Source organism: Muscardinus avellanarius (assembly GCF_963383645.1).
Source record: "Muscardinus avellanarius genome assembly, chromosome: 10".
NCBI classification, from domain to species: domain Eukaryota; kingdom Metazoa; phylum Chordata; class Mammalia; order Rodentia; family Gliridae; genus Muscardinus; species Muscardinus avellanarius.
In genome coordinates, this window is record NC_137796.1 from 44,484,870 (window position 1) to 44,508,316 (window position 23,447).

A 23,447-nucleotide genomic window follows, 5' to 3' on the forward strand; every position below is an offset into this window, starting at 1 on the left:
TGATCAGTGGATCAGGAATGACATGTTCAGGAAAGAGTGGGTGGTCAGCCGGGCAGCATGGTGGCCACTCCGAAGGCTAAGACAGGAGGACCAGCAACTTAGTGAGGTCCTCTACAGCCCAGAGAGACCCTGTTTCAAAATAAAAAATAATAATAAAATCAGGCTGGGTGTAGCTTAGCAGTGGAATGGTCCAATTCCCAGTACTAAAAATAAATAAATAAAATTTTTAAAAATTGAGCATGGTCTGGTGAGGCTTCAGTGAGTGGCAAGAAGAGAGGTAACAGGAAAGGTGAGATTTTTATGCAGAGTGGAAGTTTTGAGGCAGGGCAGAGGACCTGGGAACAGGAAGAATTAAAGCAGCCATCTGCATCCCCCTTTCTGTGAGGTTGGGGAGGTGAGCAGGAACGGGAGAGACTGAGGGGCCCCAGGGAATCAGGGCCTGGGCCAGCCCACAGAAAATCATTCAAATTAAGGATCAAAATTGTGCAAAAGTCCTTGGTCCCCCCCCAACCCAATTCTGACCAATCATAAAAGAACAGATAGAAAACCTCAGGAAGGTTTTAAAACCCATTCCCCAAGGCCTTCAAGGTCACTGTCCTAGAGCACTCCCTTAGTGAGAGGGAAGGTTGGGAGTTGGAGCTAAGGTGTCCATTCAGAGAATTGCAGAGAAAGCACAATAAAGTCATTACACTCAGTCTGATGTCATTTTGTCCTGTGACAATTTCTGTGCTTGGGAGACATTTATGGCCAGAGTCTAGAGGTACCTGGGGGAGGAAGCAAGAGATAGCAAAGGGTTTTAAGGAGCAATCTGCGTATGGTGGTACATGCGTGTAATCCCAGTACTTGGGAGGCTGATATAGGAGGATCTCATATTCAAGTCCAGCCTCAGCAACTTAGTGAGAACTTCTTTCAAAATAAAAAATAAAAAATGGCCAGGGGTAGAGTTTGGGAAAAGAATGTCCCAGGGTTCCACCTCAGTATCATAAAAAAAGAAAGAAAAACAATGAATAGCAGCCAGAGTGGTGGCACGAGCCTGTAATCCCACATAGTTGGGAGGCTGAGATGGAAAAATCGCAAGTTCAAGACCAGCCTCAGCAACTTACTGAGACTCTCAACAACAGAGAGATCTTGTGCCAAAACAAGTATAAAATCAAAAGGCTGGGGTGTAGCTCTGAGGGAGAATGCCTCTGGGTTCAAACACTAGCAGCACACACACAAAATGAATAGCTATGCCACTGCTATTTTCCCAGAGGAATTAAACTTATAATTTTGGTTTCTTTCCCAAAGAATTAAAGTTAGAAATCTCATACTGAAAACAGAAAAGTTCACAAAAGGGAAATTATGGAACTAACATTCATCATCCGATGAGTGGGAAGGAAAATGTTGTCTATATAGACAATGGAGCTTGACTCAACACTAAAGACCCAAATCCCATCACGTGCAGGAAAATACATGGAATCAGAGAACATGATGCTACGTGAAATCAATCAGTCTCAGAAAGTCAGGGTCATATGATTGGTCTTATAGCTGAAGCTAGAGAGAAAATAAGAAAGAGAAACTTGGTGATAATAAGGAGAGGGACCAGTAGAGTAGGAGAAGGGGCTGGGGAGGTAGAAGGGGAGGGAGAGGAATCTTGGGGAAGGAAACAGCAGAAATATTATGTCCATAGATGAAGGTATCACCAACAACCTTACCAGTATGTACAGGGAGGGAGGAGCAGGAGCTGGAGGAGGTTAGGAGGGAGCCATCAAGAGAGGCTGTGCGTGTATTTGAATGTATCGCTTTTTGTAGCTGAAGCTGGTCAGGAACCTCTGATCCTCCTGTCTTAGCCTCCCAAGTACTGGGATTACAGGTGTGCACCACCTCGCCTGGCTAGCAGAGTATCATAGAGAATAAACTTGCGTGAAAGCCCCAGCACTTTCCCAAAATATAATATCAAAAACACCAAAATAAAAAGGATAAAAATATTGTCAATCAAGATATGCAGGATAGATAATAAGAGGATTTCCACATGAGTAATATATGATAGTCAAAAATTTCAATCCACTATAAAAGCTGCTACAGCTGACAAAATGCAATGAAGGCAAACTCCATAAAGATTAGCCCCTAAGTGGGCTAGTTTACATATACCAACTCTCCAGGGCCTGAGACCACCCTAACCCTAATCCCCTCTTCTAAGACCCAAGCACATCCCACAGTCAGCCCCTAAGTGGGATGATTTACATATACCACTCCCCAGGGCCTGAGACCACCCTAACCCTAATCCCCTTCATAGGACCCAAGCACATCCCACAGCCCCCGTCCCCCAGAACCCAAACACACCCCATAGCCCACCACCCCAGGACACACACACATCCCACAGCCCCCCACACTCAAGACCTGAGCACATCCCATGCGGACATCCATATCCACCACCCAGTGGCTGGGTCTTCTCTCTGGAGGCAAAGGTGTCAGCTTAACAACACCACTTCCCAATTTCTTTCTGGTTTATTTTTTCTTTTTATATGATACTGGGGGTGGAACCAGGGGCTTTTCTACCTGTGGGCTATACTCTCAGACCTAGTTTTTACTTTATTTGGAAACAGTGTCTCACTAAGTTGCTGAGAGCCTCACCAAGTAGCTGAGTCTGGCTTTGAACCTGTGTGATTCTCCTGTCTCAGCCTCCCAAGCGCTGGGATTACAAGGGTGTGCCACCACGCCTGACTCATTTCTTTATTTTTAAACAGGTCTCACTAATTTGCGGAGGGCCTTACTAAGTAGCTGAGGCTGTCTGCAAAACTTGATCCTCCTGCCTCAGCCTCCTGAATGCTGAGATCACAAGCATGCGCCACCAACCTGGCTTTACAACAAAAACTTTTCAATCATAATGAACCTCAAAAGCCAAATACCTGGGGACGGAGAAGGCTTTCTAAATACCGGTCTTTCTTCGCTCTGGGGAAGGAAAAGAGGAAATAAGTGTGAGTGCGGTGTTCGACACCTCCCAAGGGTACACGGGACAGAGGACTCGGCATCACCTGTGCAGGTCCTTCCTTTGCGCTCTGGGCTTCTTAGTGTGCTTTAGCTTTAGGAATTTATTGATTTATTTTGTGATACTGCAGAGTGAGCCCAGGGGCATTCTGCCTCCAAGCTACATCCCCAGCCCATTGTTTAGTTTTGAAGTAGGGTCTTATTAATTTCCTGAGGCTCTTGCTGAGTTTCTAAGCTTTAGGAATTTCATCTCCACTATTTCTTACAATTGAATCTTAAACCTTAGAGCCCTCCTGTCCTGGTGGATCTGAGCAGATCTGCGTCCTCTCTGGGCTCTCCTCTGTCTCTTGCCTAGGAGTTCAGGGCTCCATCTTTATAGGCAGGACCATGAGTGACAGCTGTCAGGTCACTTTCTCCCCACCCTTTTTTTCCCCTGTGGTACTGGGGATTGAACCCAGGAGGCCATGACCCCTGAGCTACACTCCTAGTTATTTTTAGTTTTAAATAGGTCTCACTAAGCTGCAATCCTGCTGTCTCAGCCTCCCAGATACTGGGATTCCAGGCATGCCCTTCTGTGCCTGCAAGTTCACTTCCTAAAGCATGGACTTGGCTGCAAATGCTGAGCAGAGGTACACAAACAGGCTTTTTCTCACAGGAGATTTGAAAAAGAACCCCCTTTACTGCAACAAATGATGTTTTCAAAATGCTGAGAGAAGATATTATTATGTTTCTCAATCCAAACCTTATAAGGGAAGGCTTTGAACGTCTGCTAAATTTTCCATTATGTATAGGTATAATGTTAAGTTTCTAATTTCTGCTGAAAAAGTAGATAAGGATGTTAATTAACTCTACTAAGAAATGTTTAATTTTTTGTGTAGTACTGGGGTTCCCGGAAACCCTTCTACCTCCAAGCTATGCTCCCAGACCTATTATTTATATTTTTATTTTGAAACAGGGTCTCTTAAGCCAGCAAGGCTCCACGATCCTCCTGTCTCTGCCTCCCAAGTGAAGGGATTAGAAGTGTGCGCCACCATGCCTGGCTTATATTTACTTTTATATATGTATGTATTGATTTATTAATCCCACTGCGTATTGAACCCAGTGACATTCTACCTCCAAACTACACCCCTAGGTCTTTTCATTTTGAAATAGGGTCTTACTAAATTGCTGAGACTGGCTTCAAACACAATCCTCCTGTCTCAGCCTCCCAAGTACTGGATGACAGGCGTGTGCCACCATACTTAGCCTTATTTTTCTTTTGAAACAGGGTCTTACAAAGTTGCTGCTGAGAATCTCTCTAAGCCGCTGAGACTAGACTCTAACCTGCAATTCTCCTGTCTCAGCCTACTGAGGGTACTGTGATCACAGGTATGCATCAAAACGCATTTTTAAAGATATAGCACTTCACTATAATGATAATATAATGTTCAAATGAATAGGAAGATAGAAGTTTTGTGCTTGTGTGTAGTACTAGGGATCAGATGCAGAAACATTCTAGCCAGGAGCTACACCCTCAATTCTTTTTTTGTTTTGAAACTGGGTCCTACTAAGAGACTGCATGCTGGCTTTGAACCTGAAATCCTGCTGTCAGTCTACCAAGGTCTAGGATTATAGGCTTGCACCACTTCACCTGGCTCTGGAAGACATCATTTTACATTTCTACACATATAGAGCAATGGAATCATATGCAGAAATATGTGTTCCATAATTTCATGCACATAAAGTCCCCAAACCTAACAACACTAATTTGTAAAGTCAAAAGTCTTCTGTATTTGGAAATTAAAGCAAAGTATTAGAAACCCTAAGAAAATAGTAAGAAAGCTCACTGAGTGTGAATTTGAAGAAAGGCTGTAATGTGTAGCCTGGTACTAAAGGAGTGACAGGAAAATTAGCTCAGGGTCAGAGGACAGAGCCGCATTATTCATCTTTGATAGAAATCAACATTTAGCATGTGAAGCTGTTGTCTTTAAACGACTTGACTTTGAAAGACAGAGGAAAGAGGTTAAATGTTAGCTAACCAAATAAACACATTAAAATTATAAACCCTGCCGGGCGTGGTGGCGTACACTTGTAATCCCCGCGCTTGGGAGGCGGAGACAGGAGGATCACGCATGTTCGAAGCCAGCCACCCATGCTGACTTAGGAGACCCTGTTTCTAAATAAAAATATAAAATAGGTCTGGGAGTGTAGCCCGGAGGTAGAAGGGCTTCCAGGAACCCCATTACTACAAAAAAAAATTATAAACCCCAAAGCAAAATCTATCAAATGCAGAAGAGAAAATACTTAGTCAGCGAGGTGCAGTAGTGCACACCTCTAATCCCAGTACTAGGGAGTTTGAGACAGGAGGATTGCCAGTTCAAGACCAGTCTCAGCAACTTAGTGAGACCCTATTTCAAAATGAAATATAAAGCCGGGCTTGGTGGCACACGCGTGGAATCTGAGCATTTGGGAGGCTGAGACAGGAGGATATGTTTCAAGGTCAGTCTCGGCTACTTTGTCAGGCCCTTTACAACTCAGTAAAACCCTGTTTCAAAATAAACAATAAAATAAATATAGGGCTGGGGGTGTAGCTCGGAGGTAGAATAATGTCCCTCGGTTCCATCCCCAGTACCCAAAAATTAAAAAATTATAAGGCTGGGACAATAGTGCAGAGGTAGATCGCCCCTGCATTCAATCTCCACTACCACACACAAAACAAATTGCTTGCTCCTACACACTATACAGTTTGCCCTGCGTTAACTCTGAGGGAGAAACTCCAGAACATTGCAATCACCTGAGTCCTGGATGATACAGCATCCACAAAGTATCACTGAAATGTCCCTCACCTGTGATTCAACATCAGCTTCTTCCCCAGAGCTCAATGTTTCCAGAAACCGTAACGGTCTTCTCTTCTCACTCTGCCCACATGGTCTGTATTAAAACATTAAAGAGTAAAATAAACATAACACTTGGCATTGACATATACGCATATTAATTGTGCTGCCTCCAGGCCCCCAACAGAAAAGTGTCATATCACATAATATATGTCAGCTAAAGATGAAATTGCCCACTAATCCATCCCTTTGTACACTCTTAGGATTTTTTAGTTTTCTTCCTATTTTATAGTTTCCACTACACACATATACAGTTTGTCTTGTGTACAATAAGTTCTTATAGCCAATTTTTTTTCTCCTTTTTGTGGTGCTGGTGATTGATCCCAGGGACATTCTACTTCCAAACTTCATGCCCAGGCCTATTTAATTAATTAACTTATTATTTTTTGTGGAACAGGGAATTGAACCCAGTAGCATTCTACCTCCAAGCTACACCCCCAGTTATATTTTTTCTTTATTTGGGTTTTTTATTTTGTTTTGTTTTGTTGGTGGTCCTGGGGCTGGAACCCAGGGGCTCTCTACCTCCAGGCTATGCTCCCAGACCTATTTTATATTTTATTTGGAAACAGGGTCTCACCAAGTTGCTGAGAGTCTTATTAAATAGCTGAGGCCAGCTTCGAATCTGTGCTATCCTCCTGTCTCAGCCTCCCAAACACAGGGATAACAAGCCTGTGCCACCATGCCTGGCTTACTGTTTATTTTGAAGCAGTGCCTCACTAAATTATGGAGTGCCTCCCTAAGCAGCTGAGGCTGGCTGCAAAGATATGACCTTCCTATCTCCGCATCCTAAGTACTGGGATTATAGATGTGTGCCACCATGCCCGGCTTACAGCCAATATTTTAATATTAGGAAAAAGGCCAGGCATGGTGGCGCATGCATGTAATCCCCGTGCTTGGGAGGCAGAGACAGGAGGATCACTCCAGTTTGAAGCCAGCCTCACTGGCCTTAAGAGACCCTGTTTTCAAATAAAAATATAAAAGAGGTCTGGGAGTATAGCCCATAAAAGTGTTACCAGGAACCCCCCCCCCAAAAAAAATAGGAAAAAGGCTGGGGGCGTCGCTCAGTGGTGGAGCATGTGCTTAGCATGCATAAAGCCCTGGGTTTGACTCCTACTGCATGCACACAAAGGGAAGAATCAAGTAGATATACCAACTCAGTCAGCAATTCCCCTCTTCAGTGGCCTTTGATTTTATTCTTGGCTTTTCACTGCTATAAATAAGCCTGTAATGAAGATCTATGTACAGATAACCTCTTCTCTACTAAGTGTTAATTCTATACAACAAACCACCACACCATAAGTTGCTGAGACAAATGAAATTAATATTTTGTGCCTACATGATACAGCATGAAATTATTTCACAAATCATTTCTTCAACCTGCAACCACATGTATGAGTACTTGTCTAAAATTTGCCAAAAACTTTAAACTTCATTCTCTACATAAACATTTCTTATTGAGATTACTGAATGTTTTCCACTTATTTGTGTGGAGTCATAATTCCTCTGTTGTGAACTATGTCCTTTTGTTTGCTTCTGTTATGTCCATTCCAATTTGAAATTCACTTTTTTTGCCTGGCACGGTGGCCCACGCTTATAACCCCAGTGCTTGTGAGACTGAGACAGGAGAATCACAGGTCCGCAGCCAGCCTCAGCTACTTAGTGAGGACCTCTGCAACTTACTGCGAGCTTGTTTCAAAATAAAGTATAAAAGCCGGACATTGTGGCACACGCTTGTAATCCCCCACTTGGAAGGTAGAGACAGGAGGATCCCTCAGGTTCAAAGCCAGCCTGTCTGGAAGTGTAGCCCAGAGACAGAAGGATTTCCAGGAACCCCAATACCACCAAAAAAAAAAAAAAAAAAAAAAAGAAGAAGAAGAAGAAGAAAAAAAACTAAATAGGTTTGAAGTTGTAGTTCAGAGTTCAATGCACATGTACCCAAGGGGAAAAAAAAGTAAAATGTGAGATAAAAATTACTGTCATTTGATGTTTGAACCACTAAATTTTGGTGCAATTTGTTACATAGCAATATATAAGTAATAAAGTACAGACTTTTCTGGGTGTGGTGGCACACACTTATAATCCCAGTGTTTGGGAGGCTGAGACAAGAGGATTGCATAGTTTCTAAGCCAGCCTCAGCTATTTAGTGAGGCTCTCAGCAACTTAGTGAGACTCTGTTTCCAAAGAAATTATAAAAAATAGGGCTGGGGTGTGTGGCCCAGAGGTAGAAAGTTCCTGGGTTCCACAACTCAGTAACACACACACACACACACACACACACACACTCACACACACACACACACACACACACTCACACACACACAAAGTACAGACTTGTGTGTGTTTACTTACATAGTTATTTATTTATGTGGTATTGAGGATTAAACCCAGAGGCATTCTACTTCCAAGCTACATCCCTGGCCTTTTTAAACTGAAAACATGGTCTTCCTACATTGCTGAAGCTACCTTGGAACCTGTGATCCTCCTGTTTCATCCTCACAAATACTGGGATTACAGCTGTGCACCTCACACCAGGCTTTTTAGGCTTTCATCAAATGCTGCTGGAGAAAATGATTATCCATATGTAAAAGTAAATAAATGAATAACTTGGATTTATATATTACATGCTATATATAAAATTTAAATCAAATAAGCCAGGCATAATAGTACATGCCTGTAATCCCAGTATTTGAGAGGCTGAGGCCGCAGGAGTGCAGGTTCACAGCCAGCCTCAGCAAGTAGCAAATTTCTCATCAACCCAGCTAGACTCTGTTTCCAAACACATAATAAAACAGGACTGGGATGTAGCCTGCAGGCAGACTGTCTCTGGGTTCTATCCCCAGTGCCACAAAACAAAACAAAAATCAAGCCAGGCGTGGTGGCGCACACTTGTAATCCCAGTACTTGGGAGGCTGAGACAGAAAGATCACAGGTTCACAGCTAGCCTCAGCTACTTAGTGAAGTCCTCTGCAACTTAGTGAGAACTTGTTTCAAATAAAGAAGACAAAATAGGACTAGGGGTGTGGCTCAGAGGTAGAATGCCCCTGGATTCAATCCACAGTACTACAAAAATTAAAATTACAATTAATAATAAATAAACAAATCAAACAAAACACAAACTTAAATGTGAAGCCCAGGTCTAAACCTTGTAGAAGAAGACATAGGAGAAAATCTTTGTGACCTTGGATTAGGCAAAGATTCCTTTGGTATGATCCAGTAAAGAAACTTGATAAACTGAACTTCATAACTATTAGGGATTCTAGCCCAGCATGGTGGCCCATGCCTATAATCCTAGTACTTGGGAGGTTGACATAGGAAGATTGCAGGTTTAAAGAAAGCTTCTGCATCCCTAGTACTGGGATTATGGGCATGCACCACCATCCCTAGGTCCAAGTCAATGTATTTGGGGATAGTCCCAAAACAGTGTGCTGTCACTTACCTGTAATCTCAGTACTTGGGAAGCTAAGACACAAGAATCACAAGTTAAGGGCTAGCCTCAGCAACTTAGTGAGACCCTGTCTCAAATTAAAAAATAAAAAATAAAAAGGGCTGGTGGATTGTCCTTGTGTTCAATCCTCATTTTAAAAAAAGAAGAAAAGAACGAAAGAAGGAAAGAAAGAATGGAAAAAATATTCCAAGCCCTGTGTGGTGGTACACATTTGTAATCCCAGTACTTGGGAGGCTGAGACAGGAGAATCTCAAGTTCACAGAAAGTCTCACTTGATGAGGCCCTCTGCAACTTAGTGAGACCTTGTTTCAAAATAAAGAAAAAAAAATATAGCTCAGAGGTAGAATGACCATGGGTTCCATCCCCAGTGCAGCAAAAAAAAAAAAAAAAAAAAAAAAAAAAAAAAAAAAAATTTCAAAACTCTATCTAAAATCTTGGAGGGCATAGAAAAACGTCTCAGGAATAAAAGGGGTGGAGAGGGCGTAGCTACGTGGTACAGCATGCTTAGCATGCAGAAGGCCCTGGGTTCCATCTCTAGCACAAATAATACAAAATAAAATAAGTAGTATTAACCCAAGCATATGGACTTTAATGCTTATATTTCAAAATATACTAATTGCATCCAATCCTGAAATGTGAGAACATCGTGCACTTTACTTGACTAGATCCCCAAGTCCATGAGCCCTCAGAGAAGCCAGATTAGGTGCAGCACCACAGCACTGTGGTAAATTTTTCTAAAGATAAGTCTTGTGATTTTTCTGGCCACTTTGAACAGTTCCAGGATCCAGGACCTGGTGCTGAGCCAGGGAAAACCTCAGTGCCTGGCCATCTGAGACTCACCTTGGTCTCTCTGAAGACTGGCTAGGGCTGCAGGGAGCAGGTGTGCAGGGCACAGCTGGCTTGGGATCGATGTCAGCTGCCGGCCGGACACAAGGGAAGATGTTTTTCTGCACAAACAAAACACAGGTCACTGACATGGGGGGTGGGAATTACCTGGTCCTGTCGCCATCACCATGACCACATGGGAGTGAAACCTGCACTGGCCACCAGGGATCCAGCCCACCAGGAACCCCACTCTGCCTTCCCATTCCCAAGCCCCATATGCCAGACAGTGCATCCACCAGGGGGCGCCACTGCACCTATCCACCATGGGGCCTGTAGTCCTTCCCAGAGCAGCTGCCCTGGCCTTGCCAGTGACCTGTCTAACGTCTAGACAGTGCCACCATAGGCTATCAATCAGTTGTGTATATCTGCACACAGTGGAAACTGTTCTGAATGTTAATGCTTTGGATAAAAACTCAATAACATGCTGATTTGAATTAGTAAAATTATCATTGCCAGGCGGGGTGGTGGATGCTTACAATCACTGCGCTTGGGAGGCTGAGACAGGAGAATTGCACAGGTTCGAAGCCAGCCTCAACTACTTAGTGAGGCTCTCAGCAACTTAGTGAGACCCTGTTTCCAAATAAAATATAAAATAGGTCTGGGAGTATAGCCTGGAGGTAGAAAAGCCCCTGGGGTCCACCCCCTGTACAAAACACACACAAAAAGAAATAAAATAATAATACGCAAGCCTGATCATGTCAATGTCTTTAGAACCCAGTGCCCTCAACCGCCCGCCCCTCCCCCACCAGCTCCACTCCGGCCTCCCCTTTTCTGTTCCTTCTGCCTGCCTTGCTTCCCTCCAAATCTTCCCATGGCCACTCTGTCGCTGTGTGCTCATATTCCCCATCTCATCCTTTGAACACCCCTGCTGTCTTTCTCTCTTCCTCAAGGGTCCTGGTCCCTAATCCTCTGATACCTCCCTACTGCTCTCCTACAACTTGGTTCTACCAACTTTTTCTGGGGTATAGTGCTGCGGATCCCACCCAGGGCATGGCACATGATGCCCTGCAGAGAATGGACCTCGAGTGAGAGCAAGGGTGAAGGCAGAGAAGCTAGCGAGGAGCTGTTTAGGGAGCAGGCCAGGCAGCCAGACGCTGGAGGTCGGTGGGCACCACTTACAGGTACATATGGTAGGTGGAATCGGTGCACTTGCTGATGGGTGGATGGGGTGGGTGGAAAAGGGAAAAGTCAAGATGATTCCCTATGGGGGATCCAGCAATGGAGCTGGTCTGCGCCTGGCAGGAGCACACTTCCCAACACAGAGCAAAAGCTGCTAACAGAGTGATTCCTGTCTGTCTGCAGCCAACCCAGGACAGAGATTCTTTACAACAGGAAAACTCAGGTCTTCTCAAACTGAAAACCACGCCCTCTCATGCCCCGCCTCGTCTCAGTCTCAGTCTCAGGACTAACCCCTAACCTACCCCAACTTCTTACCCTTGACTCTAGTCACCACCCGGTGAGGGCAGGACCAGTGGGATCTACTTACCAACAGGCTCCGGCGGCCTTTCCGAAGCCGCTGGAGCATCCTTGCTCCTGGAGGTGGCCTGGTCTCAGGCAGGGACCGAAGCCTATCACCCAATCGCACTATTGCGCTTTCTCTAGCTTAAATCCAAACGCCTTTTCTCTCAGAAGACTTTCCAACAACAACAACTGCCGTTGGCTCTGTTTTGGCCTCAACCAATCAGAGTCAAAGTTGCTTTCACAAAGGTTGCTCTTGGCAACTAGCGGGTGTTTTTGAATCTCCACCAATAGGAAAGCAGCTGCATTGTCTAGCTCTTATTGGAGAGTTCAGGTGTCAATCTCTGACACAGCAGCCAATCCAGAGCCAAGGAAGGTGGAGGGTGGGCAGGATGAAAAACTGGACCTGCACAGCTGGTAGGAATTAGGAAGGAATGTGCTTCCCTGATCCTTAGGCTGGGTTAGAGGGGGCTCCCTGCTGGCTTATCTCAGATCCTAGACTGGACAGAGGAGCCATGGCACTGAACAATCTGGGATATCAGAGGCTAGAAACGTTCTGAAAATGAGGAACACAGCTGCCAGGGCCATAATCTCCAGGTTTTTAGACTTTATCACACAGTTCCGTCTTTGAAAGACCATTAAGCAGACAGGCTCCTGCTAGAGTCCCTGGCTTTCCAGTGGACCTTGGGGCTGTGTGCAGGAAGGCTGGCTTAAGAGGTGAATTTCATTTCCCTCATTAGTTCAAGACCACATATGGAAAGGCATCCTCCTGACCGCGTGGGTCCAGTACATGTACCTTTTGGGCACATTGTGGCCAATGAGAAATGGCATGGGTAGCAGCTGGCACAGGAAATGTGTTGGGGCCCACTCGGCTGGACCGAAATGGCACCCAGGCTTATTGCCAGCATGGATTCAAGATGGCGCCTAGGCTTGCAGCCAAGTCATGAGACTCACAAGATGGACGTCTCCTTGAGCATGCGCAGTGTGCCATGCTACGTGCCTGCAGAATGATCAGTGACGCCTACCACCAGCCTGCCTATGAGAGAGTCAGAAGTGTGCATGCCCTAGCTGTGGAAGCTTGGGGTTGGTAGGGAATAGAAGGAGGGATTATGATGCTGATATATATTGTGTACTCATTGTCAGACATATTAGAAAGAAAGAAGAGAGAGACATATTGAGAGACAAAAGGATCCATTAAAGAATTCATATTTCAGCTGGAAAGGTGTCTGTGTCGTTCTCTAAGCCCCTGCGGGTCGGAGTCTTAGGGGACGATAGAAATGCAAGGTCAGTGGCCTGCCTTTTGTCATATGCCCTTTCCTTTCTGTGGTTTAAAAACAAATTTAAGCCTGGCATGGTGGCACATACTTGTTATCCCATCATTCAGGAGGCTGAGACCAGAGGGTCATGGTTCTCAGACAGCCTCAGCTACTTAGTGAGACCCTTTACAACTTAGTGAGATCCTGTTTCAAATTAAAGAATAAAAATAGGACAGGGGTTGCTGCTGTCCCTTTTCGGCATATATGAGCATGAGAAATGCTTGTATTAATTGGCAAGGCCTCACGGAGGAGAGCCCTGAGGAGGAAACGTCATCTCTGGCAAAAATACTCCCTGCTCTTAGATTTCTACACTAAAAAGCTCCAATGATTTAAAACAGGATCCCAAGAATTAGGACTCTGAAAGAAGTTGAGTCCATGAAAGATAAATTTTCTAGTAAAATGTCTAAGCCTTCAGACTTTCTCTGTATTGTTCCAGCTGTAATAAAGGGCAGTCAGAATTCAGGGGCTGCAAAATTTCTCTCGGCCTTTCCACAGGCAGGTCCTTTGATCTAAAGATTAGCTCCCAGCACCTCTCTGCCAGCAGGGGAAGCTGCAAACCTACCTTTTGCCCCATTTCCCAAAGAGATGTAAAACTGTCTCTGGAATCTGGGCCATTTGTTTCCCCCTTAAGAGATGCTAATAAGCTTTTTTCTAGCAAAAGCCTACTGTTAGTGACTCAGCAGCAGGAGAGTAAAAAACCCAAAAGTCTGCTTCAATATTATGCATTAAAGAACAATTATAGAAATCCAGTCACCTGTGTTATAATGTTTTTGCCCTGTCTACTAACTGTAATATAAGTATTGCCTTATAGGGGATGGCGGAGCAGACAGGACCGAACAAATCCTCGCCGCAGCCCTATGGATCTTGATAGAGGAGGGCCTGGACTAATCCCTGGGGACAAAACACTCTGGAAGGATCAAAGGAGATCCTAGAAAACTGAATTTCTCCAAAACGGACTTTTGGTGTGACCCCCGCCTTTCCAGATTCCGGACTTTGCCCCCTAGGGTTTACCCTTAAGGCCAGAAACCTGTGACAAAAGCCCCAAGGGGGCTGACTTTAATCGCCCAGTCCCAGATGAATCTTAAACTGTGATGCCATGGATCTTCTTTTATCCTGTTTATCTTGTTTACACTTAATGCCTCACTATTGTCCTTTGGTGCTTACACTGGGTACAAGTACTGGTGATGAAAATTAAAACTTTGTCAATTGCACAAGAGGCAATTGTGCATGTCAGTCATTTCAGATTTTTCACGGAGAGGAATTTCCACTTTTAGTGCCGTGAACAGGAACTTTAAGGAGTTTATTTCATAAAAAGGGAAAAATTCGCTGCAGATAAGTGGCTGCAGAACTACAACCGAAACCTTTGCCCACCTTTCTGAGACTCTTGTTCCCAAGCGGACTCAGTGCTGGATTTATTGTGCCCAGTACTGAGCTAGTCATCACAAGGGGGTGTAGCTCTGAGATTGAATGCCCCTGGGTCCCATCCCCAGACTCACACACACACAAAATAAATATCATAAAAATAAATTTAAAAATCTACCTATTGCCTAAGTTAACAGTGCTCATTTCCTCCATTTTAAGGGAAAATTAAACACATTTTTGAGGATGGCCTGACACTGGTAGATTTTTACCTGTCCAGCAGATCTTGCATTCTTTATATCACCACAGCTGACTTGGTAGCAACAAATGGCTACAGAAAGAGACCTGTTCGAATTAGAAATGTAAGTACTAAGTCAGGCATGGTGGAACATACCTCTAATTCTAGTATTTGGAAAGCTGAGAGAGGAGAGGAGGATTGCAAGCTCAAGACCATCCTCAGCCTTGGACCCAGTCGAGGGGTGAGTCCAGAGCCAAGGCCAGCATTGGAGCCTGCCATAAGGCAAGGCAGGTGCTGGGGCCTCAGAGGCCAGGATTGGAGCCTGCCGAGGGGTGAGGCTGGTGCCGGGGCCAGTGAGGCCAGGATCAGTGTATGCCATGAGGCAAGGCTGATGCTGGGGCCTCCGAGGCCGGGATCGGAGTCTGCCGAGGGATGAGCCTGGTGCCGGGACCAGTGAGGCTGGGATTGGAGCCTGCCTTGAGGCAAGGTCGGTGTGGGAGTCTCTGAGGCCTGGACCAGAATCTGCCAAGGGATGAGGCCGGTGCTGGGGCCAATGAAGCCGGGATTGGAGCCTGTCATGAGGCAAGGCTGGTGCTGGGGCCTTTGAGGCTGGAATCAGAGCCTACCAAGGGGTTAGACCTGTGCCGGGGCCAGTGAGGCCGGGATCAGAGCCTGCCGTGAGGCAAGGCCAGTGCTGGGGACTCCGAGGCTGGGATCGGAGCCTGTGAGGGGTTAGGCCATAACTGGGTCCAGCAAGGCTGGGATTGGGGCCTGCTTTGAGGCAAGGCTGGTACTTGAGCCAGCGAGGCCAGGATCAGAGTCTTCCAGTGGGCCAGGCTGGCGCCGGGGCCTTCAGGAGCAGAATCAGAACTTGCAATGTGGATACTTAGAGAATCATCACAGAAAATAGAAAATCAGATGCTTTTCCTAATATGCAAAAACTAGGAAGAAATGGGTAAGGGAAGAAATCTAGTTGAAGAAAGGACCCCATGAGAGAGCAATTAATGTGACCAATCAGAGGGGATGGGATGTGGGAAGATGGAATCTCTTTAAAATGCATGATATATGTAAACAAATGAATCAAAGTTAATCACCAAATCAAGCATGGGATCGAGGGAGGGGGAGGGAATGGGACAGGGAGGGGATACGGGTTAATTGAATGATGTTGCTGGTATACCCTCACAAGAGTTGTACTCCATTGTGATGTTTGACTACAATGCACCAATAAAAATAGATACACATAAATTCGCCGGCAGTATGGCGCTGCTGCCGCCGCGTCTGCCGTGTCCTCGGGCGATAGGCCGGTTATCTCCTCTGTGGCTCTGTTCTCAGTCCGCTTTCTCTCTGGAGCCTGGTGATTTTTTGTTTCACTGGTGATGGTGTTTTCTGGCTATGAAAGGCGCTGATTTTGTGGTAATGGAGGTTTGTTGTTAGCGGGGCTCTTAAGCCCCGCTTTTCCGGCGAATTCACGGGACGGCTACAGCAAGCCCAGGTGAGCCACTGCGGTACAGCCAGGCGGGATTTCTCCGCGCAGAGAGCATCTAAAGTTCCCAGTGGCCGAGCTCAGCACACGCTGCAGGGATTCAGAGTGGAAACCAAAACCAAGAAGAAAAACACCAGCCCCACAGCCGAGGGCGTAGCAGCGGCGCCATATTGCCACCGGCGGCAGCAGCACCGAATCCAGCGAGGCCAGTACAGCTACATCTGCGTACTCAAGAACAGTGAGTCAAATTGCGGGCCACAGAGGAGAAATCCCAGTACTGTACTCCCTGGGACTTGACCCAGTGGGGGAGGGGCGGTGGCAGAGATATCACACCATAGGAGAACGTGCAACCTGGCACCCCCCACAGTCTAAAGCAGCCTCTATCTACTCTCTGGGTCGGAGACTCTGTGATACAACCCAGTAAAGGAGTAGTGGAGTCATAGTGACTCAAGGGAAGAATCCAGAGAAGGCACAAACATCCGAAATCATGGGAAAGAGGAATAATACTGGAGCAATAAATGCCCACAACCCCACAACATCAGAACCCGATAAAACAGAAAATCAGAGATTTCTAGAAGATCAAATCAGGAAAATAACTGCAGAAATAATAGAGGTGCTTCGAAAAGAACTCAGAGAGAGCCAAAAAGAGATAAAGGATGCAATTAATGAAGTAAAGGCCTCAATTCAAAGCACAAACAACCGATTAGAACACATGGAGAACAGAATCTCGCTCTTAGAAGATGATCATTCCAAAAATGAACGCATAGTTTCTAATCTAGAAAAAAATATCCGACAGCAGGAATCTGATATTGAAGAAATATGGGCCCATTTTAAGAGAGCTAACCTAAGAATAATTGGAATAGAGGAGGGAAAAGAAAGTGAAACCAAAGGGATCAACAATCTCTTCAAGGAAGTAATAGCAGAAAATTTTCCAGACATAGAGCAAGAGGTCGATACACAGGTTCAGGAAACTTATAGAACTCCCTTTAGACAGGATCGGAGAAGAGGATCCCCACGCCACATAATTGTCAAAATGACCAATGTGGAAGCCAAGCAGAGAATCTTAAAGGCAACAAAAGCAAAGGGCCAAGTGACATTCAGAGACAAACCAATTAGAATCACTCCAGACTTCCCAAACCAAGTTATGAGAGCCAGAAGGGCTTGGAGTAACATATTCCAAACTCTGAAAGAAAACAACTTCCAGCCAAAAATTTCCTACCCAGCAAAACTTTCTATCAAATTAGAAGGAGAAATAAGAAGCTTCCATGACAAACAGAAACTGAAGGAATTTATGTCTTCAAAACCAGCACTAGAGAAAATACTCAAAGAGATTAACTACAAAGAAGAAATAGGTAACACACTCCAGAACTAGAGAAACAAGATTTTCCATCCAACAAACAACTAAGATTGGTTATCTGTGGAGATTCATTATTTATGTTAGTCTTTTACCTATCTCTAAAGGGTATTGTTTGCCTTTATTGTTGTTAATTTCTAGGATTCCTAGTTGGAATATTAATACACCCTCAGATATAGCATTTGGAAATATTTTATCCCATTCTATTAGTAACTGTTAACTCTGTTTACATTGTCTTTGGATATACAATTTTTTTTTAGGGAGTTTGTATACTCCTCTGTTGCCTGTGCCTTTGAAATCATAACCAAGAAATCACTGCCAATTTCAATGTTGTGAGGTTTAATGACCCAGATTTTCTCCTAAAAGTTTATAGTCTTAAGATTTATATTTAGGTCTTTTATCTATTTTGAGTTAATATTTGTATATGGGATTAGGTAAGGGTCCAATTTTATTCTTTTCCATGTAATTATTATTTTTAACAATATTTAATTAAAAGATTAATATTTCTACCACCAAATGTTCGTGGAAACCTTGTCAAAAATAACTTGACAATATAGGGAAGAATTTAGCTCTAGGCTTTTATTTAACTCCAATGGTTTATATGTCTGCCTTTAGAATAGTACTACACTGTTTCAATTATTGTAGCTTTATATGGTTTGAAATCAGAAAATATATATCTTCTAGCTTTGTTCTTTTTCAAGATCGTTTTGGGTACCTAGAGTCCATATTCCATATTAGGATAGATTTTTTTCTGAAAAATAAATATATAAATATATGATAGTTTCACCTAAAAATAGAAAAAAAATATTCTCTGGTAAGAAAGAAAGCAAAAAGAAATATTGAAATGTTATCTTTAAGTCATCAAAAGCTTGGTATCAGACAAATGAAACTGTTATGTGAGATTATCATTGTTAATTTTAGATAAATTGCCGTAATACAAGATGTCAACTACTAAGCCAAGCATGGGAGGGAGGGATAGGGAGAGAATGGGGTGGGGATTGGGTGGGGGCTGACTGGGAAAAGTGTGCATGTATGTCTACAAAAGTATGTATCCTACTGTGATGTATGAATACAGTGCACCAATAAAAATAAATAAATTAAAAAAAAAATAGATACACATAAAAAATAAACAAAAAAATTTAAAAGGACTGGGGTGTAGCTCAGAGGTAGAATATCCCTGGTTTCAATCTCCAGTACTACACACAGAACAAAAGTTACAAATGTTAAGTTCTGAATTAAACTGAAATTGAACAGCGTTTCCTCCATCACTTGTAATAATTTATATATAATGCCATTAGCCATTTCAAATGCAAAGTGATAGCTCTCTTAACTTTGTAAATTTGTTACAAAATGATGTATTTTTCTTTGAAGTCTGGAAATCTTCAAGGGATTGTAGTAGTTGAAAAAACCCAGATGAGTGAACAGTACTTTTCAGCCATACAGAAGTTTACTGTGCTGGACCTGGGGATGGTGTTACTTCCTGTGACCAACCAGATAGAACCATCTTGCCTCATCATCCAATTAGTAAGTGCTCATTTTCTCTTTCACAATACTGCAGGTCTGGGGGAACCCAGGGGCATTTGACCTATGAGCTACACCCCCTGCCCTATTTTTTATTCTTTATTTTGAAACCGGGTCTCACTGAGTTGCAGAGGGCCTCACTAAGTAGCTGAGTCTGTCTGCGAACTGTGATCTTCCGGTCTCAGCCTCCCGAATGCTGGGATTACAAGTGTACTCACCATGCCCCGCTGAGTCTTGCTGAGTTTTTGAGGCCTATCTCAGCCTCCCAAGTACTATGATTATAGGTACCACACCTGGCTGTAAACATGACTTTTTCATTTTTTTGTTGTTGTAGTGCTGGGGATTGAACTCAGGGGCATGTTCTTTCCAAGCTATACCCCCAGCTCTATTTTATTTGGAAACAGAATCTAAGTTTCTGAGGCTGGCTTCAAAGCTGCTCAGCCTCTCAAGTACTGGAATTAGAGATGTGTTCCACCACATTCGGCTAGCTCTGGCCTCTTTTTGTGTTTGGCACTGGGGAATAAACCCAAAGGTATTCTATCTCTGATCTATACCCCCAGCCCTATTTTATATTCTTGATTTTTATATAGGGTCTTACTAAGTTGTGGAGGGCTTAAGTAGCTGAGGTTGGTTGCAAACCTGTGATCTTCCTGTCTCAGCCTCCCAAGTACTAGGATTAAAAGCATGCACCACCATGCCCAGCTTGGTCATTTCTTTCTGGACCATATGATGAAAGTATTTAAATTCCTCAGACCATGTTTTTCACTACCTCTAGCTTTAAGATTCTGAAAAAAATATGTTTTTTGTCAATTATTTTTATCTTTTTTGTGTGGTCATATGGTCCATCTCTCAATAATTTTACTCTTGTCTGGAAAGTTATATTCATGGCACGTGAAAACATTTGAACCCTAAATTAAGCTGAATCAAATAGGAAAATGATCTTAAGAAAATTGCCAGTTCTCCAGGGGGCGCTTCTGTAATTCTTTAATTTCTCCTTCAGGTTCTTGAGCAATCCAAAGAACCCAGTAAAAACCCTTTCCTCAGGAAGAAAAGGTCTCTGCTCTCTGAGCCATCCCTCCTTTGAACTGTGCAACAGATCCCAGGTGTTGGAAAAGTTAAAGCTTCTCTTCTGCTTCAGAAGTTTCCAAGTATCCAGCAACTGAGTAATGCTTCTACCCCAGATTTCAAGCCAGTGGTAGGACAAGCGGTATCACAGCAAACCCACACCTTCTTCACTCAGTCCAGGTGACAGCCACCCTCACCCTAACCTACAGGGCCTGGTTTGCACAGTTAAAAATCAAGAAAAAACAGGACCACAGCAACTGGTGAAGGAGGCACGCCTGGAGGAGCCCTGTGATTGAGCTGCGGCTTTGCTGTCTGGGGCTGGACCTGGGCACTTAGGTTAGTGGGCTGCAGGTGGCATGCCCTGATTCAGCTAAGATGAAGCCGGCCACTGGGGATCTTCCTAAGAAGTCAGGGACTCTCATTCTCAGCAAAAAGCCTGCGAGGGTAGTTTTCTATGAAAGACCTAGACCTGCATCTGAAGTGGAAAGGACTTAAAAGTTTCAGGTAACGGCTATATCCATCTAAAAGAAACTGGCAGTGAAGCACTGTGTATCATAAGCCCCTTGCTCCTGGCAACAGCGCCGCTGTTCTTCAGGAGGGGTCGGTAGGATGCTGCCAATGTAAATAAATATTTTTTACTTTGATTTTTTATTGTTGTTCTTTTTGCGTGTCTGGCGATGGAGCCCAGAGGAATTTGACCTCCGAGCTATATATCCTGCCCTATTTTTTATCCTTTATTTTGAAACAGGATCTCACTAAGTTATGGAGGGCCTCAGTAAGCAGCTGAGGCTATCTGCTAACTGAGATCCTCCGGTCTCAGCCTCCTGATGCTGGGATTACAAGTGTGCTCCACCACACCTGGCATATATTTTACTTTGATACAGGTCTCACTCAGGGTCTCACTGACCAGCCTCACTGGTCTCCAACCTGTGATCCTCCTGTTACAGCCTCCCAAGTACTGGGATTACGCGTATGCATTACCAAGCCTGGCTTCTCATACCTCTAGTCGAAAGGACAGGATGCTCTAAACTCTACCTAGCATGAACACCCTCAGGCACTGCCCTACTCACTTGATGAGTAGGGCTCATTTAGGACAGCCCTGCTCCTGCTCACTAAATGCTGTAGCATGGCACAGGTTACTACAAGCTGGTTCCTACCAATGCACCAGTTATGTCTCTTGCGAGTCCTCTGCCCACCCACAATTGCCTTCCATTTTCCAAACAGCAAATAACACAATCTTTTTTTCTTTTGGGGGGGTACTAGGAATTGAACTGAGTGGCGTTCTTCCTATGAGCTACACTTCGAGCCATATTATATTTTATTTTTAAAACAGGGTCTCACTATATTGCTGAAGCTGGCCATGAATCTGCGATCTTGTCTTAGCCTCCCAAATATTGGGATTACAGGCATGGGCCACCACACCTGGCTGAGTTATTTATAGTTTGAGACAGGGTCTTAGTTCTTGTCCCTGAATTTGTGATCTTCCTCTTTCAGCCTCCCATGCACTGAGGTGACAGGCATGGACTGCCACGCCCTGCTAAATAGTACATTCTTTTTTAGTCCTTCTTATATGTCATCTTCTCCACCTGGAATGTGCTCTCCACACTCCTTCAAGGAGGACCCAGGCCAACTCTCTAGGCTGACTTATTTTCCCTCTTCCAGGATACAAACCTCTACAGAAGTTCTTGTTTTACCATTATGGATAGAATTATTGATGGATCTGTCTAACTTCTAGACAGTGCAGCCACAGGCTGTCCATCAGCTGTGTATATCTGAACAGTGGAAATTGCTGTGAATGTTAATGCTTTGAATAAAAATGAATTAACATATTTCCATTTGTAAAATCATCATTGCTCAGTGTGGTGGCACAAGCTTGTAATCCCAGCATTTGGGAGACTAAGACAGGAGGATTGAAGTTTGCAGACAGCCTCAGCTACTAGTTAGTGAGGCCCTGTGCAACTCAGTGAGACCCTATTTCAAAATAAAGATTAAAAAATAGTGCAGGAAGTGTAGCTTGGAGGTAGAATAGCCCTGGGTTCCATCCCAAGTACCCCTCCCCCCAAAAAATTAAAATTAAAATATAGGGCTGAAGATGTAGCGCAAAGGTAGAATGCCCCTGGTTTCCATCCTCAGTACCACAAATCTCTCTCTCTCTCTCTCTCTTTCTCTCTCTCTCTCTCTCTCTCTCTCTATATATATATATATATATATATATATATATATATATATATATATATGTTTTTGTATTGGATATTGCACCCAGGGGCATTCTACCACTGAGCTATGCCTGTAGCCCTTTTAAAAACGTTTTATTCTGACACAGGCTCTCACTACATTGCTAAGACCATCCTGGAATGGAGAACCTCTTTACTCATTTTCCCAACAGAGATTACAGGCATGAGCCATCATACCCAGTTGAACTGGTAAATTCTAATTCAAAAATATGCATCAAGAACTGGGTGTAGTGGTACAGGTCTGTAATCCCAGTACTTGGGAAGCTGAAAGAGTAGGATCAGGTTTTAGACCAGCCTCAGGTACTTAGTGAGGCCCTCAGCAACTTAGTGATACCCTGTTTCAAAATAAAAAATAATCCTGGGCATAGGGGCATACACTTGTAATCCCTGCGTTTGGAAGGCGGAGACAGGAGGATCGCACAGGTTCGAAGCCAGCCTCGTTGGCTTAAAGACCCTGTTTCCAAATAAAAATATAAAATAGGTCTTGGAGTGTAGCCCGGAGATAGAAGGGTTTCTAGGAACCCTGGTACCACACACACACACACACACACACACACACACACACACACAAATAATAATAATAATAATAATAATAATAATAATAATAATAATAAATAAATAAAATAGGGCTGGGGGTGTTGTTCAGAGGTAGAATACTCCTGGGTTCAATCCCCAGTAATACACACACACACACATACACACACACACACACACACACACACACACACACACACACACACACTATGCTTCTAGCCAGGTATGGTGGCACATTTCTATAATTCTAGTACTTAGGAAGTTGAAAAAGGAGGATCATAAGTTCAAAGCCAGCCTCAGCTACTTAGTGAGACCCTGTTTCAAAATAAAGAATAAAAATAGGGCTTGGAGTATAGCTCAGAAGTAGACTGCCCCTGGGTTCAATCCCCAGTACACAAAAATAAATAAAATATAAAATGGCCGGGGTATAGATCAGAAGTAGAATGTCCCTGGGTTCAATCCCCAGTATCACCAGAAAAACAAACAAAACAAAAAGGACTTCAGGCTGGACATGAGGATGGAGATCTGTAATTCCAGGTACTTGGGAAGCCAAAAAAGGAAGATCACACTTTGGGGACTAGAGAACTTAGGAAGACCCTGTCTCAGAACTTTAACTAACTCAGCCAGGTGTGGTGGCTCATGCCTAGAATCCCAGTACTTGGGAGGCTGACACAGAGGATTACAGGTTTGCGGCCACCCTCAGCAATTCAGCAAG

General features: G+C 44.0%; 1 pseudogene across 1 annotated transcript; it reads left to right on the forward strand.

The window, feature by feature from the left end:
* Positions 1–12,381: 12,381 nt before the first annotated feature.
* Positions 12,382–20,148, forward strand: LOC308268260 (Fanconi anemia core complex-associated protein 24-like; annotated as a pseudogene). Its single transcript has 4 exons — positions 12,382–12,484; positions 14,526–14,665; positions 18,750–18,902; positions 19,900–20,148. The product of its transcript is annotated as a Fanconi anemia core complex-associated protein 24-like (transcript).
* Positions 20,149–23,447: the final 3,299 nt, after the last annotated feature.